At 39.1% G+C, this 25431-nt stretch overlaps 1 pseudogene; it reads left to right on the forward strand.

Annotated features, from left to right (window-relative positions):
- The window catches only part of LOC111540655, a 100368-nt pseudogene that overhangs the window by 34793 nt on the left and 40144 nt on the right, over positions 1-25431 (forward strand).

The raw sequence follows: 25431 nt of genomic DNA on the forward strand, positions 1-25431 counted from the left end.
GGATCAGGTAGTGAAATCCCGAAGGTGTCTGACTATTTGGCAGTTTTAATTATGAGGCCACCTCAAAGTCAGCAGAAATTACAAAAATACAATTTTCAACAAAGTGAGTGAAATACTAATGGTGAATACTAGTGGTAATAACTCCAAAGCAGGCATCATCGCCCATGAGATAGAGTGTAAACAGGGGAAATGAAGTGTTCTGGACTGGCTTCAGACCTGTTAAATCATCATAATACACTTCTCTCTTATTTTTACTTTGAAAGTTGGATAATATTAATCCCAAATGTGTATTTTTAAAAGTTGCTATAAAAATAAAACTACTCATAACTTAAAGAGTTCAGCCATGGGACGTGCTCTCTGAAGGGTTGCTGGCTGTTCTCCCTAAGTCCCTGACTCCCAGCCCCACAAAGCAGTCCCCGTCCTACCACCTTCTGATATCTGCTGCTTTCTGACCGGCTTTGCTTTTCATCTGTGCCTCTAGGAAATGTTTTCTCAGCCTTTGGCAAACAAGATACATCTTAAGATTGTATCCCGTAGGTGATCACAATTATCTGAGTCATGCGGTGCCTCACTGAGACATCCTAGCTAAAATTAAGCTTCAAGTAAACTCCCATGGAAAGTGTTCACAGACACAGAAAAACAAATTGACCAAATCAGCAGAATTCTTAGTTTACAGAGGTAAAGGATGTACTTTTCATGGAATCCTAGGCCACTGGTATTTGTTAGGATTGAATGGAAAGAGGTTTCCCTGTTCCTTTAGGAAAGTGAGTTAAGAAAGAAAAAGTGACAAGAACAATAGGGACTTTTTCTTGGTCCCATGTTATCCTTCCCAAAATGGAAGACAGATTCCTTCTCTAGATCTCTGTATCCTGTCACACGTTGCTGGCTTTCAACAAATGTTGAATAAATGAGTGAATGAAGATATTGAATGAATGAAGTTGCTGCTGTACTGGGATAGGAGCTGGCGCTTTGCTTCTAGGGACACTGGGACTTCTTTTTTCTCTGTCCTTCCCAAATTCAGGGGACTTAGGTGTATACCTATGACTAGGGTAATATTTTTGTCTAAACGTGTGCCCCCCGCTTGCCCACTGTGAAGCTCATGCCCTTATTCCATCACACCCAGAAAGGACAGGGGAGTGGAGTACTGCCGCTGCCTGGTTGCTTGGTTTCCAGCATCACTGGTATCATGTTCTTTGACTCTTTGGACAGTAGTGGTGTAAGATGCCTTATTATGGTATTGAACTCAAATGCAATATGACTGTGCTCTTCATGGCTGAAGGATTCAAGTCTTATCTCAATCTCTCCTCCTAGTTCAGAGTCTAGTGGAGAGCAGGCATGCAGTAAATGTTTGCATGCGTGGCAGAGGTATAATTCTGAGTACAAAATGCTGTCATAGTAATTATTTATTTTGGTAACTAGAGATAATGTTTACTTAAAGGAGATTTCATGGGCTGAGCCTTACTTTTCCTTTCTTGATACTGAATGTTTAAAAACAGGATTATGAAATCAAGACTGTGTGATACTTTTAATAACTAGTTTTAAAAATAAGTGTAATAATGACTGGCTGGAATATGGTATGTGTGTGTATTTGTGTATATGTGTATTACTAATCCAGCTATGTTTTAATATTTGTTGTCCTCAAAAAGGGGGCTGTTTTCTTTTCCCCATTTTAATTTAGGTACTCACCATTCTATTCTGATTTGGGAAATTTTTACTCTCAAAATTACCTTCTGTTTTATAAAATAAATAAGCATAATTGTGGCAAATCACTGCTTGTATGTTGATTTTGGATGTAGACAGGACAGCAGAACTCAGGAAAGAACAAAGTGAAACAAAGGGGAAACAGGGAAGACAACTGTAGACCAGTGCAAACCAATAGAACCCAGAAACTCAAAGGAAAACACAGCGTGATGTTACAAGTAAAAACAGCCGTTGAGACTCCTACCTTCCGTGAATTAATAACTCTTGAAATGGAGTGACGAGTACATGGAGTTTCATTGTGCTCATTTCTCCACTTTAAATCTATTTGAAATTTTCTGTAATAAAAAACGTTTTTTAAACAGACACAAAGGAAAGATGTTAACATTTATTACATCTTTATGCTTGATTGTAATACTTGATAATTAAAAGGAAGTTGTTATAAAAAGAAGGCTTTCCACTTAGATGGTGAAGGAAAAAGTAGATGGCATTCTGATGTTATGTGTACCACCTGCCATGTAGAGTCAGGGAATTCGTTTTCCAGGTGAGGTTCCTGGCTAGCTCTAAGATCCTGTAATTATATGAGGGATAAAGCTTTTCAGATGTGCTTTTCCCCATCATGCCAGGAAAACCTGGCAGAAGCCATAAGTTCCTTAATTAAATCAAAGTACCAATGTTACAGTTGAGTTAGATCTCCCTCCCTGACTCTCCACACACACTATTGGTTGGATACTGTACTGTTGAAATCCCCACGTTGATTCGAGTTTTGACTTAGCTGAATTGGATGTGGTCAATAAAAGGTTGCACCATGAGCTAAAGTAGAAAGGTAAAGTGATTTAGGCTGCTCTTCCGTGCTTTGAAAGTCAGATTGACTCAACAGGAGTTTATACTTAAATACATTTTAAATTAGGTGCTCAGGATTTTATAAGCACCGTGGAAGAATCAAAAGAAATGTAAGACATTTTTGCACTGGAAACTTAGGCTGAGTGACCAACTCACATAAAATTATTAGTCATCGACCTGAGGCAGAATAGGATGAAACACTAAAGAGCACAGTTTAAGACAAGACCCCGAAGGTCAGCCAGTAGATGGGGAAAGGAGAATGGCACAATGTAATGAGGAGGAGGTAGAAATGGGTTATGAAAGATGGATTGACCTGAGAGGGAGGAGTGGGAGGTGAGTAGAGTGTTGGGTACAAAACCTTGGGATAGTTGTTGTAAAGGAAAATGGAAGAAAGCTCATTAAAAGGAAGAAATGGAAAATGGTAAATAGAAGTGGTGATTACAGGTCCCAGTGAAACAGGAAATCAAGGTTCCAAACTAGAAGTGGAATGATGAGCTTTCAGGAAGGAGTTAAGGATCAGTTCTCCCAAGCCTGCAGGAAGAAAGAAAGGAAAGAGATAAGTAATATATATTATACTGTTACACACTGAGGAAGAGAGTGTCTAGGGGAGCTCACACAAGATGGCCTTAACTATTGTCCATTACAAAGGCTCTGAGATCACCTCCTAAACATAGTGGGAAGAGAGAGTACAGGCTTGGGGAGAAAGGACCAGTCTAGATAGAGGTCAACCATAGAGTGTATACCAGATTATAGAGGACACATAAATAAAGACTCACTGAGAAGCAAGAAGGCCAGATCAAAACCAAACCTGCAGTCATCTTTTATTCAACCCGTGTTTATTGAACACCTGTCATCATTCTTCCATTCAACAGACATTTAGTTATCACCCACTGTATGTCACATACCAAGGCCAATCTACTTGCAAAGAATGCAGGGTCAATTAGAAGAGAGAGACATGTATGCAGTCAAGTCTAGCCTTAGTGCATTCAGAGTAACGCCTGCTGTAATGAAGGTTCATCTAGATACTGTTGCTGGCACATAGTAAACAGTGAATTCAAGGAAGACTTCACAGACCAAGCCCTAATAGAGGTGGACCTTAAGGAACGGGGAAAGAAGAAGAAAGGGTGGGAAAAGACGGTCCATGCAGAAGGAATAAAAAAAAGTAGTGTGTGACAGAGCATGCTGTATATGGGGAGGTTTTGAGTGACCTGGTAGGTAGAAGAATATGGGAGTTGGAGGAAGAATAGAGACAATAGGGCATTTACCTAATGGATCTTACTGCCAATATTCTTAATACAAAGGAAACAAAATTGGCAGAAATATAAACACATGTGGACAGAACAGTCTTTACCTACTTAACACAAGGATGTAACATTGATCACTCTTAAATTCTGCTTTATGTTCCTATGGTGAGTTTTAATATACTAAACTACCCTTGAGCATTATGAGTGCTTATAAATATCAGTACAGTATTGAGAAACATAAATATGCTCATTTTGAGTCAATTTTCGGTATCTGTTTCTATTTGGGGCTAATTTCGGAGAACTGGTTTTGGAACACCTCACTTCCATATCATACAAAGTAGCTTGGGAGGAAACCGTGCTCTCTTCTTGCTATAATTTCCTCCAACCAGAAGAAAGATAATTTTTGTTTCGTTTTTCTTAAGACAGGGTCTCACTTTGTTGCCCAGTCTGGAGTGCAGTGGTGCAACCACGGCACACTGTAGCCTCCACCTCCCGGGCTCAAGTGATCCTCCTTCCTTAGTCTCCAGAGTAACTAGGACCACAGGTACACACACCATGCTTGGTGGTTTTTTGTTTTTTTTTTAGACAGAGTCTCACTCCATCGCCCAGGCTGGAGTGCAGTGGCGCGATCTCGGCTCACTGCACATGCTTGGCTGTTTTATTTATTTGTTTGTTTATTTGTTTATTTTAGAGATGGGGTCTCACCATGTTGCCTATGCTGGTCTCAAACTTCTGGTCAAAGCAATCCTCAGCCTCCCAAAGTGCTGGAATTACAGGCATGCACCACCACACATGGCCAGTTTTGCTTTTTGTCCTCACTAAACGGCAGTTGTTTTTTTTTTTTTTTTTCCCCCTACTTAGTTAAATGTATCTGTTTCTAAAATATTATTACTTGTATGGGATTTTAAAAACAGATGTCTGTTTTTTCTGGTTCTAAATTTGAAGGTATTATTTTCTTTTTCAATTGAACCCTGGGTGGCCCCATCTAACACTTTTGAATTTCAACTGGCTTTTATTTCTATTGCATTTGAATGAAGAATCAGGAAATTCTATTGGGATTACATATTTTATGGTTATGCTGAGATTATGAGAGATACTGCCTACACTACTGCATATATTTCAAAATGATGTTTTTAGGTTTTCTGTTCTTGTGAGCCTCTTCGTGTGTCTTTCATGACTTGCATATGAGACAGTTGAGGAAGAAACAATCTATATGTTGTTTCTCAGTCTATACTTCCTATGGCATTTATACCATGCATAAATATGCCCAAATATGATTTTCTTTTTAAAAGCGTGTGGGGCATGAGGGAGGGGAAGAAATAGTAAGTAAGCATCAATATACGCAGAGCACTGAGCCAGATGCTGGGGAGGTTACAAAACAATTTATAGGCTCTGCCCTGGAATAGAAGGTAACATTATACGAACAAGCAAACTCATAAGAAGTTAATAAGGTCAGGATAGAAAGTGTTAAAATGCAGATAAGTGAGGCTAGTCGGAGCTACCAGGGGAAGTCACTGTGGCCTGAGTGTTTATACTTTTGGAGGAAGAGAGACAGACCTCAACAGTTAGGGGTGCCCCCTACACACTCACAAAGCTTTGCCTGCCCCTGGGTGTGTGTCTGCTCTCAGTGGAGATACCAGTATCCACTGTGCCTTGTGGGTCGTTATTTTCTGTTTGATAATAAATTGTTTACTTTGGCAAAAACGTGCTTATACGCTTAACATGCCTGTCTTACCTCTTCTGTGGTAAATGAACCAAATTGCATTCTCATGTTTTCTGTTTGACAGTGACAGCTGTGCCAGATTCAATTCAGGCCCCTCGGACTTGTGAACACTTGTGATTATCATGTATCTACAATATATCATTCTTAAAGAAGATCAGCCTTACCCATATTATTTCCTTTTTCAGACAAATGGACACCTACCTGGGAACGGAGATGTGTAGCAAGAAAGGCTGGCACGTTTAGAAAATGATAAAGAATCCCTCATTCTTCAGGCAAGTGATTTTTAAATATTGTTCTTTCCTTGCAGCATACTTACAAAGACTGTTTTAAATTGGGGTGGCAAATTCAGATTGCTTGCAACCTGACTGCTAATAGAAACCAGTTCTAATAGAAACCAGTTCTATTAGCAACCAGACTGCTAATAGAAATAAGCATGGTAAGCCATCCGTATACAATAGGGAGTAGTGGACTGGGGCAAAATGATGGTTTGTACACCCAGTTTAGAAGGAGCTGCCATTAATCAACCTCAGCTCTTCCGGGGCCAGTCTGAATACAGGTGCAATGTCATCTGATTTCATCTGTCATCTGATCTGATCGATTTTTTTTTTGGAGGCAGGGTCTTCTTACATTGCCCAGGCTAGTCTTGAACTCCTAGGCTCAAGCAATCTTCCTACCTCAGTCTCCTAAGTAGCTGGGATTACAGGTGTGCAGCACTACACTTGGCTAGATCTGACTTTAAAATATATTTTAATATATATCAGAAATTTGGATATATGAATATAGCATAAAATCTGCATATATGTAAGTTTATATTTCTGAATCTGAAATCTGAATAAATATATTTAATTTTTCAGTTTTAAAAATGATAACCTGTGTGCAGCCTGGGTGACAGAGCGAGACTCCGTCTCAAGAAAAAAAAAAATGATACCCTGTGTGAGACAAAACACAACAGTGACTAGAATCCTCCTTGTGGGCTAAATTTGAGTTTGTTTCTTCATAATGTTTTAAATGCTTAACAAACATTTTTCTTTGGTATATTGAGCAAAACGAACTGAAGTATGTTTTTCTTTGGTATACTGAGCAAAATGAATTGAAGTATATTTACTGGGTGATGATTATTGAGGAAAATCTCAGAGATCGGCTCTAAGCACTAGAGTTGAAGGACTAGCCCAACAGCTCCTCATGGACCTTTGAGTATACTGAGTTGCCCCCTGGCTTTGAACACATCTATGAACTGTGTCATCTTCAAAGAGCTTATGGAACTTGAATTCCCTGGGTTCTTTTCCTTATTCTTCTTGAAGTATCGAATCTGAATAGCTCTTGATAATTTCTATTTGAAACATTAACTTCATTTCCTCTCTTCTAATCCTATCTCCACCCTGCCCGCAAAAAAAGATGTGCACACTCTCTCTCATAAATGGTTGAAGTGGCTTTAACCAAAAAATAGTGTACATTACTAATCAACACAAATTTTCTCTGAAATTGTACAGGGCTCCTTAAATCAAAAAGCAATATATAATTAGGAATGCGAGGGACCACTGTCTTCTTGGTACTTCTCAGATTTTTTTTTCTTTACAATCACATGAGTAGTAGGATCATTCCTTTTTTTGTTCCATTTAGAGAAATAGCATATGCAGTTGGACCCAAATTCTTTTTCACTCATCGCAGTATTTTATTCTAAATACAGCTAAGTGTGTTAACAGACTAGGTGGAGGATGAGGGAGAGAAGATTAGAGATTTGGAGTTTTGTCTTGAAGAGTTGAAGAGCACAGAGAGAAGTTGAATGCCACAAAAGAAATACTGAAGCAGGTATGTGCAGAGGCCAAAACCAAAATAGCATTTCCCTGCTGAACTATTTGAGATGCTACATTTCTATGTTGTGTTTGCTCTGATGCAGCAGTAAGTTTCTTGATTCACTTAGACCAGCACATTCAAAAAAAAAAATTGAGAGTAACAGAGTCTCAAAACACATGCACACAATATAAAGTGTTTATATAATTAGAATCTGCAACAAAATGTCAATAGGATTGTGGCTTATTTTAATTTTCTTTCTTTGCATTCAGTTGGTTTCCTAACTCTCGCCTGTAAGCATATGTTTTATGATTAAGAAAAAATAATAATAGTAAAAAATCTAAGAATCCAATTTAAAAGTGGGTGAAGATTTGAATAGACGTTTCTCAAAAGAAGACATACAAATGGCAAATAGATATATGAAAAGGTGCTCAACATCATTGATCATCAGAGAAATGCAAATCAAAACTACAATGAGATACTATCTCACCCCAGCTAAAAGGGCTTTTATCCAAAAGACAGGCAGTGACAAATGCTGGCAAGGATGTGGAGAAAAGGGAACCCTGGTACACTGTTGGTGGGAATGTAAATTCGTACAACTGCTATGGAGAACACAGTTTGGAGATTCCTCAAAAAACTAAAAATAGAGCTACCATATAATCCAGCAATGCCACCGCTGGATATATACCCAAAGGAAAGGAAATCAGTATATCAAATAAGTATCTGTGTTCTTGTGTTCGCTGCAGCTCTGTTCACAGCCACCAAGATTTGGAAGCAACCTAAATGTCCATCAACAAATGACTGGATAAAGAAAATGTGGTACTTATACACAATGGAGTATCATTCAGCCATAAAAAAGAATGAGATTCAGTCATTTGCAACAAAATGAATGAACTAGAGGTTGTTATGTGTAAAATAAGCCAAGCACAGAAAAACAAACACCTCATGTTTTCATTTGTGGGATCTAAAAATAAAACAATTGAACTCATGGAAATAGAGTAGAAGGATGGTTACCAGAGGCTGGGTACGGTAGTGGGCGATGAAGGAAGAGGTGGAGGATGGTGAAGGGGTACAAAATGATAGTTTGAATAAGGCCTAGTATTTAGTAGTACGTCAGGGTGACTATAGTCAATAATAATCTAATTGTACATTTGAAAATAAGAGTATAACTGGACTGTTTGTAACACAAAGGATAAATGCTTGAGAAGAAGGGGACCCCATCTTCCATGATGTGATTATTACACATTGTATACCTGTATCAAAACATCTCATGTACCCCATAAATATATATACCTACTATGTACCCACAAAATTAAAAATTAGAAAAAGAAAAAAGAAAAAAGATAAGCACCATCTATAACACATAGGACAGGCTCCGTAAAGTCGTGGATGGAGTATGCACTGGAGCAAAACCTCATAGGTTTCCACTCCTGCAGTGCCTCTTTCCACCCCCACCCCACCCCCCATGACATCAGGCAAGTTCCTAACCTCTCTGTTACTAAGTTTCCTCATCTTTTGATTAAGGATAATAAGAATTTCTACCTGATAAGATTTTTGTGAGGACTGAAACAGTATATGTCATAACAGTTGCCTGGCATATAACAAAGTTAGTATCATCATTATCATCATCATCATCAATATTATCATCAGACTTAAGTATATATATGGTTTATGCATGTGTATCTACGTAACATGTCTCCCTCAGAAAACTGACGTGTGTTTATTTCTGCTCAAAGGAGGGTAACGAAAGTGAATGATATTTTATTTTATTTTATCCTATTTTTGAGATGGAGTCTCGTTGCCCAGGCTGGAGTGCAGTGGTGTGATCTCAGCTCACCGTAATCTCTGCCTCCTGGGTTCCAGCAATTCTCCTGCCTCAGCCTCTTGAGTAGCTGGGACTAGCTAATTTTTGTATTTTTAAAATGAGGTTTCACCATACTGTCCAGGCTCGTCTCGAACTCCTGACCACAAATGATCCACCCCCGTCAGCCTCCCAAAGTGCTGGGATTACAGGCGTGAGCCACCGCACCCAGCCTAAAGTGAGTAATTTTTAAAAAGTGTGTATATTCAGTAATTATACTTTACTACATCCTCTACTTAATAGGTGCTGCTTTGCAATCATAAATGAGGTAAATTCACATGTGGCTGTTTATAATAAAAGAATTATTGAATGTATCTTTTAAATTCTAATAGGAGCTTCTAAGGAGGACATTCTTAGAAACTCAGAAGTTGGATCTGATGGCTGAAATACCTATCTTGAAGTTGAAACTGACGGCTGTAGAGAAGGACAGACTGGATTATGAAGATAAGTTCAGAGACACAGAGGTGAGTGATACAGTCTCCCCTCTCTCTCTCTCTGTCAATCTGTCTCTGTCTCTCATACACATGCATTCCTAGGGTAAAGTTGAAATTCCCTGGAGGTGTGCAAGGAAGGCAGTTAATTGCTACGTGCCCTCATCCTGCTTCATTTTAAGGATAATCTTTGATTACATTGACTTTTTAATCACAAAATGCTAATGACAATTTTTAGTTTTAGACTTTTGATATGAAATATTAATCCTTTCATTAACCTTTAGAAATACTTTTGACTTTAGGATATTTGGAGCATCTGTCCATTCATACTAGTTTTCTTAATTTTGTAAATAATGGGCTTAAATGCATGGTTGTGACTAGTAGTTATTGTTTAGGCACACTGATTATTTACTATATAATTGGATTTTAAAAATCTGTATAGAAAACATACTTACATTATATAATCACAACACCACAGAGCCTTTTTGGGGAATCGTATTGATGAATATCACTAAGGACTCATATTATGCAAGGATGATTGGTTAACTGGGAAAAGGTAATTTTTTTCTTTGAACTTGAATTCTGACCTGTTAGATGACGAATCACAAATATGGGAAGTGTATTTCATTATAGCATCCCTTCTCTTAGCCTTTGTGAACTTGAATCATTATACTCGGGAGTTTAAAATAATCCCTATTCACAAAGTTTTATTTCCTTATAGCATTGTTCTACTTGTAATTTTTGGCATTCTTGGACAATTTTGTCCTGTAGTCTATGAATTTGTGACCCAGGAATATATGCATGTCTTTGTAAAAAGAGAGAAGCTGGCCAGGCACAGTGGCTCACACCTGTAATCCCAACACTATGGGAGTCCAAGGAGGGTGGATCACTTGAGGTCAGGAGTTAAAGACCAGCTTGGTCAACATGGTGAAACCCTTGTCTCTACTAAAAATACAAAAACTAGCTGGGTGTGGTGGTAGGTGCCTGTAATCCCAGTTACTGTGGAGGCTGAGGCAGGAGAATGTCTTCAACCCGGGAGGCTGAGGTTGCGGTGAGCTGAGATGGCGGCACTGCACTCCAGCCTGGGTGACAGATCAAGACTCCATCATAAAAAAAAAAAAAAAAAAAGAGAGAGGAGAGAGAAGCAGAAATATAGTAACCATTGTAGGTATCTTTGTGGCTTGTAGTAAAAAATAAGTTATCTTGCATGCAGGGTATTTGAGTGTCTCTTTTGGAGGAGTTAATATTGCTTAACACTCTAATTTTGTTTCCTGCTCTCTGGGCTCTGGACAAAGATACACCACTATTTATCAGAATACTTGGAGAAGTTTTATGAGCAAATTGTTTCTTTAAAGGACTTCCACACCAAAACCCCATCTGTACGTCACCATTGTCAAAGACCAAAGATAGATAAAACCACAAAGATGGTGAAAAAACAGAGCAGGAAAGCTGAAAATTCTAAAAATCAGAGCACCTCTCCCCCTCCAAAGGAACGCAGCTCCTCACCAGCAATGGAACAAAGCTGGACAGAGAATGACTTTGACCAGTTGAGAGAAGAAGGCTTGAGACGATCAAACTTCTCCGAGGTAAAGGAGGAAGTTCGAACCCATCACAAAGAAGCTAAAAACCTTGAAAAAAGATTAGACAAATGGCTAACTAGAATAACCAATGTAGAGAAGTCCTTAAATGACTTGACAGAGCTGAAAACCATGGCATGAGAGCTACATGACAAATGCACAAGCTTCAGTAACCGATTTGATCAACTGGAAGAAAGGGTATCAGTGATTGAAGATCAAATTAATGAAATGAAGCAAGAAGAGAAGTTTAGAGAGAAAAGAGTAAAGAGAAATGAACAAAGCCTCCAAGAAATATGGGACTATGTGAAAAGACCAAATCTACTTCTGATTGGTGTACCCGAAAGTGACAGGGAGAATGGAACTAAGCTGGAAAACACTCTGCAGGATATGATCCAGGAGAACTTCTCCAACCTAGCAAGGCAGGCCAACATTCAAATTCAGGAAAGACAGAGAACGCCACAAAGATACTCCTTGAGAAGAGCAACTCCAAGACTCACAATTGTCAGATTCACCAAAGTTGAAATGAAGGAAAAAATGTTAAGGGCAGCCAGAGAGAAAGGTCGGGTTACCCACAGAGGGAAGCCCATCAGACTAACAGCAGATCTCTTGGCAGAAACTCTACAAGCCAGAAGAGAGTGGGGGCCAATATTCAACGTTCTTAAAGAAAAGAATTTTAAACCCAGAAATTCATATCCAGCCAAACTAATCTTCATAAGTGAAGGAGAAATAAAATCCTTTACAAACAAGCAAATGCTGAGAGATTTTGTCACCACCAGGCCTGCCTTACAAGAGCTCCTGAAGGAAGCACTAAACATGGAAAGGGACAACTGGTACCAGCCACTGCAAAAACATGCCAAAATGTAAAGACCATCGATGCCAGGAAGAAACTGCATCAACTAATGGGCAAAATAACCAGCTAACATCATAATGACAGGATCAAATTTACATGTAACAATATTAACCATAAATGTAAATTGGCTAAATGCTCCAATTAAAAGACACAGACTGGAGAATTGGATAAAGAGTCAAGACCCATCAGTGTGCTGTAATCAGAAGACCCATCTCACGTGCACAGACACACATAGGCTCAAAATAAAGGGATGGAGGAAGATCTGCCAAGCAAATGGAGAACAAAAAAAAGCAGGGGTTGCAATCCTAGTCTCTGATAAAACAGACTTTAAACCATCAAAGATCAAAAGAGACAACGAAGGCCATTACATAATGGTAAAGGGATCAATTCAACAAGAAGAGCTAACTATCCTAAATATATATGCAGCCAATACAGGAGCACCCAGATTCATAAACCAAGTCCTTAGAGACTTACAAAGATACTTAGACTCCCACACAATAATAATGGGAGACTTTAACACCCCACTGTCAATGTTAGACAGATCAATGAAAGAGAGTTAACAAGGATATCCTGGAACTGAACTCAGCTCTGCACCAAGCAGACCTAGTAGACATCTACAGAACTGTCCACCCCAAATCAACAGAATATACATTCTTCTCAGCACTTACTCCAAAACTGACCACATATTTGGAAGTAAAGCACTCCTCAGCAAATGTGAAAGAACAGAAACTTTAACAAACTACCTCTCAGACCACAGTGCAATCAACCTAGAACTCAGGATTAAGAAACCTACTCAAAACCACTCAACTACATGGAAACTGAACAACCTGCTTCTGAATGACTACTGGGTACATAACGAAATGAAGGCAGAAATAAAGATGTTCTTTGAAACCAATGAGAACAAAGACACAACATACCAGAATCTCTGAGACACATTTAAAGCAGTGTATAGAAGGAAATTTATAGCACTAAATGCCCACAAGAAAAAGCAGGAAAGATCTAAAACTGACACCCTAACATCACAATTAAAAGAACTAGAGAAGCAAGAGCAAACACATTCAAAAGCTAGCAGAAGGCAAGAAATCACTAAGATCAGAGCAGAACTGAAGGAGGTAGACACACAAAAAACCCTTCAAAAAATCAAGGAATGCAGGAGCTGGTTTTTTGAAAAGATCAACAAAATTTATAGACTGCTAGCAAGACTAATAAAGAAGAAAAGAGAGAAGAATCAAATAGATGCAATAAAAAATGATAAAGGGGATATCATTACCGACCCCACAGAAATATAAACTACCATCAGAGAATAATATAAACACCTCTACGCAAATAAACTAGAAAACACAGAAGAAAGGGATAAATTCCTGGACTCATACACTCTCCCAAGACTAAACCAGGAAGAAGTTGAATCCCTGAATAGACCAATAACAGGCTCTGAAATAGAGACAATAATTAATAGCCTACCAACCAAAAAAAGTCCAGGACCAGACACATTCACAGCCGAATTCTACCAGAGGTACAAGGAGGAGCTGGTACCATTCCTTCTGAAACCATTCCAATCAACAGAAAAAGAGGAAATCCTCCCTAACCCATTTTATGAGGCCAACATCATCCTGATACCAAAGCCTGGCAGAGACACAACAAAAAAAAAGAGAATTTTAGACCAATATCCCTGATGAATATCACTGCAATAATCCTCAATAAAATACTGGCAAACTGAATCCAGCAGCACATCAAAAAGCTTATCCACCATGATCAAGTGGGCTTCATCCCTGGGATGCAAGGCTGGTTCAACATACACAGATCAATAATCCAGCAAACCGAACCAAAGACAAAAACCACATGATTATCTCAATTGATGCAGACAACGCCTTTGATAAATTCAACAGCCCTTCATGCTAAAAACTCTCAATAAATTCGGTGTTGATGAAACTTATCTCAAAATAATAAGAGCTATTTATGACAAACCCACAGCCAATATCATACTGAATGGGCAAAAACTAGAAGCATTCCCTTTGAAAACTGGCACAAGACAGGGATGCCCTCTCTCACCACTCCTATTCAACATAGTGTTGGAAGTTCTGGCCAGGGCAATCAGGCAGGAGAAAGAAATAAAGGATATTCAAGTAGGAAAAGAAGAAGTCAAATTGTCCCTCTTTGCAGATAACATGATTGTATATTTAGAAAACCCCATCGTCTCAGCCCAAAATCTCCTTAAGCTGATAAGCAACTTCAGCAAAGTCTCAGGATACAAAATCAATGTGCAAAAGTCACAAGCATTCCTATACACCAATAACAGATAAACAGCCAAATCATGAGTGAACTCCCATTCACAATTGCTTCAAAGATAATAAAATACCTAGGAATCCAACTTACAAAGGATGTGAAGGACCTCTTCAAGGAGAACTACAAACCACTGCTCAATGAAGTAAGAGAGGACAGAAACAAATGGAAGAACATTCCATGCTCATGGATAGGAAGAATCAATATCATGAAAATGGCCATACTGCCCAAAGTAATTTATAGATTCAATGCCATCCCCAATAAGCTACCAATGACTTTCTTCACAGAATTGGAAAAAAAACTACTTTAAAGTTCATATGGAACCAAAAAGGGCCCTTATAGCCAAGACAATCCTAAGCCAAAAGAACAAAGCTGGGGGCTTCATACTACCTGGCTTCAAACTATACTACAAGGCTACAGTAACCAAAACAGCATGGTACTGATACCAAAACAGAGATATAGACCAATGGAACAGAACAGAGCCCTCAGAAATAATACCACACATCTACAACCATCTGATCTTTGACAAACCTGACAAAAACCAGAAATGGGGAAAGGATCCCCTATTTAATAAATGGTGCTGAGAAAATTGGCTAGCCATAAGTAGAAAGCTGAAACTGGATCCCTTCCTTACTCCTTATACGAAAATTAATTCAAGATGGATTAGAGACTTAAATGTTGGACCTAAAACCATAAAAACCCTAGAAGAAAACCTAGGTAATACCATTCAGGACATAGGCGTGGGCAAAGCACTTCATGTCTAAAACATCAAAAGCAATGGCAACAAAAGCCAAAATTGGCAAATGGGATCTCATTAAACTAAAGAGCTTCTGCACAGCAAAAGAAACTACCATCAGAGTGAACAGGCAAACCTACAGAATGGGAGAAAATTTTTGCAATCTTCTCATCTGACAAAGGGCTAATATCCAGAACCTGCAAAGAACTCAAACAAATTTACAAGAAAAAAACAACCCCATCAAAAAGTGGGCAAAGGATATGAACAGACACTTCTCAAAAGAAGACATTCATGCATCCAACAGACACATGAAAAAATGCTCATCGTCACTGACCATCAGAGAAATGCAAATCAAAACCACAATGAGATACCATCTCGCACCAGTTAGAATGGCGATCATTAACAAGTCAGGAAATGACAGGTGCTGGAGAGGATGTGGAGAAATAGGAACACTTTTACACTGTTGGTGGGACTGTAAAATAGTTCAACCATTGTGGAAGACAATGTGGCAATTCCTCAAGGATCTAGAATTAGGAATACCATTTGACCCAGCCATCCTATTACTGGGTATATGCTCAAAGGATTATAAATCATGCTGCTTTAACATTCTGGTATCTAACTGTTTAGACTTTTCTTTTGACTTCTTCTGTAATACATATTTTTTAATAAAAATTGAATCATAATGTACATTATTTTATGTAAACTGCTTTTTCCACTTAAACACATATTGAAAATAAATTTGTATTTTACTTTTTAAAATTAAATATCTTAATATTTAACAATTTGTTTATTGTTAGACATCTAGATTGTTTATAATCTATAACAAAGATACTTATTATTATTATTTTATTTATTTATTTTTTTGGAGACAGAGTTTCACTCTGTCGCCCAGGCTGGAGTGCAGTGGCACGATCTTGGCTCATTGCAACCTGCATATCTTGGGTTCGAGCAATTCTTCTGCCTCAGCCTTCCTAGTTGCTGGGACTACAGGTGCACACTAACATGTCTGGCTGATTTTTGTATTTTTAGTAGAGATGGGGTTTCACCATGTTGGCCAGACTGGTCTCAAACTCCTGGCCTCAAGTAATGCGCCCATCTCAGCCTCTCAAAGTGCTGGGATTACAGGTGTGAGCCACCACACCCAGCCTGAAGATACTTATTACATGTGTTATTTATATAAACAGCATTAAAAATTACCAACAATTTTTTCCACTAAATTTATGGGATATAAATCCTTCTGATTTTGGAGAGAAAAAGCAAGTCAGGATTAGACTTAGGTAAAATTTAATTTAGCAACATTTATGTAGTAATTCCTGCCAAGCACTATTCTAACCCCTTTAGAAATATTAACTCATTTAATCCTGATAACTCTCTGAGGTATGTATTGTTCCTATTCCCATTTTACCATGGGAAAATGAGGCACAGAGTTTAGGCAACTTGCTCATTGTCATATAGGTAGTAAGGGGTAGAGCTAGTCTCACATCAGGCTCATGCTCTTAACCATTCCCTTACAAGGCCTCTTTCTGTTATTTTGGGTAATCTGTGAAGTGGGGTTTGTAAAGTTAACTGGGAAGCCTGGGGGGTATCTCAGAAAGATAACTTGATAGGCATTGGGAAGGATTTTGATATTAAAAGAACCTAGAACTTCTCTATAGATCAGGAACAGAACACCTGGCATTATTTTATTAGAATCAAAAACAGAAAATCATACCTGAGGATTGGTATCCTTCTCTTTTCAAATCTTTTGTGATTTTCGAATGCAGCATTCCAAAATATAATGATTGTGCAGAATGTAATTTTTAAACTTTCTTCTAACATTTTCCTGTAATCTGCTGAATATAATTCATTTAATGAGAAAAACAATTATAAACTGCATTTACAGTGATGTACTCTCTTAAATGTTTGCCCAAAAGTTTGCTATTTAGGTTTGAATAGAGTTAATCCTAAGAAATCCTGTGCTCATATAGAAGCAACAACATAATACTGTTTGTTTTCCATCAAAGTCAGTGAATGTAAAGATTAACTTAAAAGCAGCTGTCCTAAAAGCAGCCTCAAAATAGGTGGTTCAAACCAGCGGAAGACCTAGCCCACTGTTACAATGAAACATGTTCGGAGGAACTAAAGAAAGCTCCAAGGACAAAACTCTTTAGAAGTCTCCGGGGTTGGATGGCAGGCCTATTTACAAGACGGATTAGTTGTTTTGAGGAAGAACAAAGGCCCCTTCTCATGCTCACTGAGGCTGCTCTTCTGTGGAAAATTTTGCTGTTAGTTACAGGGACTGGAATTCTCAACAGTGTTTAAAACAAGCAGCACTATCGAAGGAACATACCTCAAAATAATAAGAGCCATCCATGACAGACCTACAGCCAATATCATTCTGAGTGTGCAAAAGCCGGAAGCATTCCTCTTTTTTTTTTGTTTGTTTTTTTTTTTTTGAGACGGAGTCTCGCTCTGTCGCCCAGGCTGGAGTGCAGTGGCACGATGTCAGCTCACTGCAAACTCCACCTCCCGGGTTCACGCCATTCTCCTGGCTCAATTTTTTGTATTTTTAGTAGAGACGGGGTTTCACCATGTTAGCCAGGATGATCTCGATCTCCTGACCTTGTGATCCACCCGCCTCGGCCTCCCAAAGTGCTGGGATTACAGGCGTGAGCCACCGCGCCCGGCGGCATTCCTCTTAAGAACTAGAACAAGACAAAAATGCCCACTGTCACCACTCCTATTCAACATAGTACTGGAAGTCCTAGCAGGAGCAATCAAGCAAGAGAAAGAAATAAAAGGCATCCAAACAGGAAAAGAAGTTAAACTATCTCTCTTCTCTGACGATGTGATTCTATACCTAGAAAACCCTGAAGACTCTGCCAGAAGGCTCCTGAAACTGATAAACAACTTCAGTAAAGGTTCTGGATACAAAACCAATGTACAAAAATCAGTAGTATTTTTATACACCAATAATGTTCAAGCCAAATCAAAAATGCAATCCCATTTACAATAGCCGCAAAAAATAAAATGCCTAAGAATACAGCTTTAACCAAGGAGGTGAAAGATCTCTATAAGGAGACCTACAAAACACTGCTGAAAGAAATCAGAGATGACACAAACAAATGGAAAAACCTTTCTTGCTTATGAATTGGTAGAATCGATATTGTTAGAGTGGCCATATTGCCCAAATCAATCCACAGGGTCAACACTATTCCTATCAAACTACCAATGTCATTTTTCAAAGAATTAGAAAAAACTATCCTAAAATTCACATGGAATCAAAAAAGATCCTGAATTGCCAAAGCAATCCTAAGCAAAAAGAACAAAGCCAGAGGCATCACATTATCTGACTGCAAATTATTCTATAAGGCTACAGTAACCAAAACAGCACAGCACTGGTACAAACAGACACACAGACCCATGGAACAGAATAGAGATCCCAGAAATAAAATCATATACCTATAACCAATTGATCTTTGACAAAGTTGACAAAAATAAGCAATGGGGAAAGGACTCCCTTTTCAATAAATGATGCTAGGATAACTGACTAGTCATACGCAGAAGAATAAAACTAGATCCCTACCTGTCACCACGTATAAAAATGAACTCAACACTGGTCAAATATTTAAATGTAAGAACTCAAACTATAAAAATCCCAGAAAAGATCTACGAAATACCATTCTGGACATCAGCCTTGGCTAATAATTTATGGCTGAGACCTCAAAAGCAATCACAAAACCAAAAATTAACAAGTGGGACCTAATTAAACTAAAGAGCTTCTGCCCAGCAAAAGAAACTATCAACAGAGTAAACAGACAACCTACAGAAATGGGAGAAAATTTTCACAAACTATGCATCCAACAAAGGTCTAATATCCAGAATCTATAAGGAACTTAAACATGTCAACAAGCAAAAAAACAACTCCATTAAAAAATGAGCAAAGGACATAAACAGACACTTCTCAAAAGAAGACATACAGGTAGCCAACAAACGTTAAAAAATGCTCATCATGACTAATCATCAAAGAAATGCAAGTCAAAAACCACAATAAATGCCATCTCACACCAGTTGGAATGGCTATCATAAAAAGCAAAAACATAATGGATGCTGACAAGGCTTCAGAGAAAAAGGAACACTTACACATTGCTGGTAGGAATGTATTAATAAATTAGTTCAGCCACTAAGAGAAGCAGTTTGGAGATTTCTCAAAGAACCTAAAACAGAGCTACCATTCAACCCAGAAATCCCATTCCTGAGTATATACCCAAAGGAAAAGAAATCATTCTACCAAAAAGACACATGCACTTGTATGTCCATCACAGCACTATTCACAATAGCAAAGACTTGAAATGAACCTAGGTGCCCATCCATGGTGGATTGGATAAAGAAAATGTGGTACTTATACACCATGGAATACTATGCAGCCACGAAAAGAACAAAATTAAATCCTTTGTAGCAACAAGGATGCAGCTGGAGGCCATTATTCTAAGAGAATTAACACAGGAACAGAAAACCAAATACCACATGCTCTTACTTATAAGTGGGAGGTAAATATTGGGTACACATGGATACAAACATAAGAACAATAGATACTGGAAACTCCAAGAATGGGGAAGAAGGGAGAGGGGCAAGGGCTGGAAAACTACCTATTGGGTACTATCCTCACTACCTGGGTGAAGGGGTCAATCGTACCCCACACCTCAGCATCACGCAATATATCAGTACAACAAGCCTGCACATGCACCCCATACGTCTAAAGTCAAAGTTGAAATTTTTAAAAAGAAATAAAAATAGTTTTGTGTTAAAGAAAAAAAAACCCAAAAACTAGCAGCACAACATGTAAAGTTTAATTCTGACAAGTTAATGAGCCTAGTCACTGCTGAACTAAGAGAAAGTGAGGGATTCAACCCAGCAGTGGAACAGGGGTAGGACACAAACAGAATAAATGATCCACATTAGTAAGGCATATTGCATTTTATCGCATCACGTCATATTTTAGAGCTAGTTGCCTAACTCAGAGGCAGCTATAGAAAAATTAAATTTGTTAAACTGAAAAGATTATTTTGCTAGATTCTATTTCTAGTTTTGTTCAGGGGAAGACAGTTTCGATGATACCTCGGATGCATCCCCTCTTTATCACTGAAGAGGACCATTCTGGAACCTCCCTATGCTGCTAACGGGGTCATGGTGTGGTTTGAGTCTCCACTGCACGTTGGGAGATGAGGAAGAGTCTGGGTGGGACCATGAGAGGGCTCTTCTACCACTTATCTTGGCGGACAGTTTCTTCCAGTCCTAGTTGCTGTCCTTGGCAATCACAGAGTTCAGTAAGCGTAATTTAAAGAGCCGGACTCATTCAGCAATCTAAAAGAAAGGAAGAGACAACAAGCGTCAGACGAAAGACTAAAGAAATCAGACTTAAGTTTGATCAATATAACATAATGGGTGGTTTAGTTCCACTTCTGTGGGGCTGAAAGTTTGATTACATGGCAAACACAACAAAGAACAAGCTTGGAGAATCTCTGGAGTTGTTATTGCTTGGTTTCGTTATTGGAGTATTCTCTTTCTAAATGTAAGACAGTGAAGTGACTTACTCTGAACACAGACCTAAATTTACCCTGTAAGTGGCCTCAAAACAAGAAAACTCAGTCTGAGAACTGGCCAACTGAAAACCAACATAGGAGAAGAAGGTGTTCAAGAACACATCCAAGATAGTATTTTCAAAGATGCTTTTATTACTGTTACTTTTTCAAAAACAAAAAGGAAGAGGATCCTTCTATTTACTCAATCACTCAGCAAAAGTTTATTGTCTGCTAACTGCCCAGAACATCAGAGGTGAGTAAGACAGGTCCCTGCCCTTATGTCCTTTAGAGTCCCTGGGGAAGCAGGCTCTGTCAGAGACCTGCCCTTCCTGTTGTGGCCGTCTCTATAACACAGGGTCCTGACTTCTATTTGCAGTGTAGGTTTTCAGTAACAGAATACAATAGCAGCTACCATTGATAGCTCCTTACTAAGTGCTTTATAAATGTGATGTCTCTTAAATCCTTAGAATAACTAGGCAAGAGGTAACTTATAGAGAGGCCTTGTGCAAACTAGAAACAGAATTTCTGCAAGGTAGATGCTGCCCAGTGATCTGAGTCCAAGTGAGATGCTAGTCCCTTCTCACCTTTTCCGCTAGGTTCCTTTGTTCACAGGCTGTACAACTGTACTTGGCATGCCCGTCAAGAACCTAGTTAAAGTATCATCAGTCTCATTTTACAAAGGAGGAAACTGAGGTCCAGAGAGGTTAAATAACTTTTCCAAACTCAGTTCTCAGGAAGTGACAGAGCTTGACTCAAAGCTGCGTTTGTTTGTTTCTGAAATGTTGTTGTCTTTCTCCTATTTCAATTTTCCTTCTTGTTTTGCCAAGATTTGCCAAATCTCCTCTTGCTGAGGCAATAATAATAGAATTCCCTAAGAGCCTATTATTTCTTATGCATGATTTCCGTATGGTCTTAGAAGTCTTCTCCTTCTGTTCTCTCCTACTAACGTTTTTGTTTGTTTGTTTGTTTTTTGAGACAAGGTCTCACTCTGTTGCCCAGGCTGGAGTACCGTGGTGTGATTACGTCCCACTGTAGCCTTAACCTCCCTAGCTGAAGCAATCCTCCCACCTCAGCCTCCCAAGTGGCTGGGGCTACAGGCATGCACCATCACACCTGGCTAATTTTTAAATTTTTTTTGTACAGACTAGGTCTCGCTATGTTGCCTAGGCTGGTCTCAAACTCCCGGGCTCAAGAGATCCTCCCAACTTCCCAGCTTCCCAAAGTGCTGGGATTACAGGTGTAAGCCACTACACCCAGCCAACATTGTTAATAATAACATCAAAATGCCTATTTTTTTAAACTGATGATGTGATTTAAATCCAGATCACTTAAACAATACTCAATAAAAATATTTATAAGCCCCATATAAATCTGTAAGTAGAAGTAATACACTTAAGAAGGTTAATACATAAATATATACAAAGATAATTTAATTTTTTTTTTAAAAATGACTTTTCCATTGAGAGGATTTGCCTCACTGCTGTCTTTGCCCACACCATTATCTTTCAAAGTCACTTGTGAATGGGAGTGTTGTGGGCATTAGTCCATTATCAACTCCTACCAACTTCACCAAGCTGACCTGTCTATGAATCAAGCTTGAGTTCCTCTCCTCTGTTAGCTAGACATAGAAAAACCACCATGAGGTCATGGGTGAGAGCCAAGGAAGAGATGTCAGTCAGTGACACAGCAGGGGGATTGGGGAGGCCTGGCCACCTTTCCTGCAGCTTATCTGTGCCTCGTGTACCTGTTCAAGTACACTCTCCCATGTACTCTCTTACAGTAGATTCTGGCTGAGCCCACCTACCCTTATAACTTGGGGCTTTGAGATCATCTGGCTCATGATGAGCTGTTCCGGCCACACGGCCACTTGGTGTCCCGTGGTGAGGTACTCAGCCTATAGGGGCCCAGTGGCCTGCCAGGAGCTGCATTCCACCAGTGTGGAATGTTCTGCAAGCAAAACCAAAGGAGCCTAACAAGTCGTGTGCTTCTTTCTTACAAGTAGGCAGTGAAAGATGCAGCAAACTACTTTTTACTTTGAAGGGGCCATCAGTACGTGTCCTGTCCTAATCTGGCAGGCCTCTGGATCTTCATAGGGTTAATGTTGTGCCCTCTGGATTATACATATCTATTAAGGCATCTACAGTACATGGCACATCTGGCTCATTATCATGTATCCTCAAAATAGTAGATCAATGTAATTTTTGTGAAATGACCAAATAGTATAGATCCCTATGACAGAAAATAAGAGAAGAACTAATATAGTCCTGGAGCAATCCTGTGAATTTATACCATTGTCATTTCCTGCTAATGCAAACTGCATTGATCCTCTTTTTTGATTGGTATGAAAAGACTATTTTCATCAGATAAATGATGGCATTCTACATACTTGAGGCTGTGTTAATCTTCTCTAGTAAAGATATCACACCCAGTGCAGTAGCTGCAATTGGGACTACTCCTTTGTTAAACTAAAAAAGTACACATTCATTTACCATCTGGTTTTTATAGATGCCAGAATGGTAACTCAATGGGAACCACTACCCTCGCATCCTTTAAATCTTTGAGGGTGGCTGTAATCTCTTTTATGTCCCTTGGAGATGTGATATGGTTTTTATTTACTATCTTGGCTGGATGGGGGTTTGGCAGTTTCAGGGGCTTCCATTTGGCCGTTTCTGTTACAATTGCTCTTACTCATGGGTCTTATAACATTTAATTAACAAGAAAGTCACAGCTGGAAAAACTAGATATTTCCATCTCTAATGTTACACAACATTATATTATATAAGGTGCATGTATGCTCACCCTCTCACCTCCTCCTTTTCACTTCAGTTACATTCCAGCAGCTCACTCCAGCTGCTCTGTCAAGCTGTTGTTTTCTGCCCTGAGGCTTCTCTGCTGTAGTCAGTGGGACACCTGCAGCAGCCTTCTTAGCCCTTCTGTCAAATGTGCAAACCTGGAAATAGGGGGAACTGAACACCCTTGACCAGTGGGGAGGGAAGCCGTGGATAAATCCTTCCATCTTATCTCCCTCAGGCAGACAATGATGAGGTTCATTCTACGTGGCTCTTTGGAAGGATTTCTAGAAAGAACACCTCAGTTACCCATAGTGGTGGTCAGCTTTATAACCCACCCTTGATTTGGCTTTCCTTCCAGTCCAGTGTCACTCTTCCACTTCCCCTCTCCTATTCCTTGAGATCACTTACCAAATAAAGCAGCTGTTGTGAGATCTAGTTTCCGTATCTACACTGTGAGCTTGGTGTGGCACTTTTATGTATAGAATTTATACATGTTGTTGTACCAAATCAGAAAACACATGTAGGCACTTCAGAGAAAGAATCAAGCAAGATCCTGCTATCTAGACATAGCTTTCTAGACTATTGTTTATGCATCTACTTTTTGAAAAATGGGAAGTACAGTAAGTAAAGTATTTTTTGCTTTAAGAAAAAGTATTTTTTGTATTGTAAACATTTTATGTATTGTAAACATTTTTCGTTCATGGTGAGAACATTAAAAATCCTCTTTTTTAAAGCTATTTTGAAATACATAATAAAGTATTACTAACTGTGGTCACCAGGCTATGTAATAATGGATTACTAGAACTTACTATTCCTAACTGAAACTTCGTACCACTTGACCAACCCCTCCCCTTTCCCCACCGCCTCCACCCCCACTGGCCTCTAGTGAGATTTTGGCTCACTGCAACCTCTGTCTCCTGGGTTCAAGTGATTCTTGTGCCTCAGCCTCCCGAGTAGCTGGGATTACTGGCATTGAACTCCCAGCCTCAAGTGATCCGCCTGCCTCAGCCTCCCAAAGTGCTGGGATTATGGGTGTGAGTCGCCGCCCCTGGCCTTACCCTCTACTTCTATGAGTTTGATTTTTTTTAGACTCCACAAATAGGTGAGATCAGATGGTATTTGTCTTTCTGTGCCTGGCTTATTTCACTTAGCATAATGTCCTCTAGTTCATCCACATTGTTGCAAATGACAGAATTTCCTTTTTTTTTTTTTTTTAGGGTGAACAGTATTCTATTGTGTATATATACCACATTTTAAAACTCACTCATCTGTTGATGGATACTCTGGATGTTTCCATATTGTGGCTATTTTTTGTTTGTTTCATTTTGGTTTTTATTATACTTTAAGTTCTGGGATACATGTGCAGAATATGCAGTTTTGTTACATAGGTATACATATGCCATGGTGGTTTGCTGCACCAATCAGCCTGTCATCTGCATTAGGTATTTCTCCTAATGCTATTCCTCCCCTAGTCCCCCACCCCCTGACAGGCCCCAGTGTGTGATGTTTCCTTCCCTGTGTCCATGTGCTCTTATTGTTCAACACCCACTTATGAGTGAGAATATGTGGGGTTTGGTTTTCTGTTCCTGTGTTAGTTTGCTGAGAATGATGGTTTCCAGCATCATCCATGTCCTTGCAAAGGACATGAACTCATCTTTTTTATGGCTGCATAGTATTCCATGGTGTATATGTGCCATGTTTTCTTTATCCAGTCTATTATTGATGGGCATTTGGGTTAGTTCCAAGTCTTTACTATTGTGAACAGTGCTACAATAAACATATGTGTGCGTGTGTCTCTATAGTAGAATGATTTATAATCCTTTGGGTATATACCCAGTAGTGGGATTGCTGGGTCAAATGGTATTCCTGTTTCTAGATCCTTGAGGAATTGCCACATTGTCTTCCACAATGGTTGAACTAGTTTACAGTCCCACCAACAGTGTAAAAGTATTCCTATTTCTTCACATCCTCTCCAGCATCTGTTGTTTCCTGACTTGTTAATGATTGCCATTCTAACTGGTGTTGAGATGGTATCTCCTTGTGG

Source organism: Piliocolobus tephrosceles, chromosome 10 (genome assembly GCF_002776525.5).
Source record: "Piliocolobus tephrosceles isolate RC106 chromosome 10, ASM277652v3, whole genome shotgun sequence".
Lineage (NCBI taxonomy): Eukaryota > Metazoa > Chordata > Mammalia > Primates > Cercopithecidae > Piliocolobus > Piliocolobus tephrosceles.